The sequence below is a fragment of the Acanthisitta chloris genome, unplaced genomic scaffold (assembly GCF_000695815.1).
Source record: "Acanthisitta chloris isolate BGI_N310 unplaced genomic scaffold, ASM69581v1 scaffold28687, whole genome shotgun sequence".
In the NCBI taxonomy this organism is placed as follows: Eukaryota; Metazoa; Chordata; class Aves; order Passeriformes; family Acanthisittidae; genus Acanthisitta; species Acanthisitta chloris.
Window position 1 is genome coordinate 30,680 of NW_008681424.1, and position 201 is coordinate 30,880.

Consider the following 201-nt stretch of genomic DNA (forward strand, 5'->3'; position numbering starts at 1 on the left):
TGCTGCTGGAGGAGGAGGAGGTGGAAGAAGAGGAGGAGGAGGAGGAGGAGGAGAAGGAGGGAGGGGGTAGTGGGTAGGGCGGTGGCACCGGTGGAAATCCAAAGGTTGTGTTCCCTCTCCTTTTCCCTTAAAATCGTTGAAGTGGCACTAGAATGTCACCGGATTCTTTTAGGTCCTAAGGGCACCGCCTCAAAATAAAAA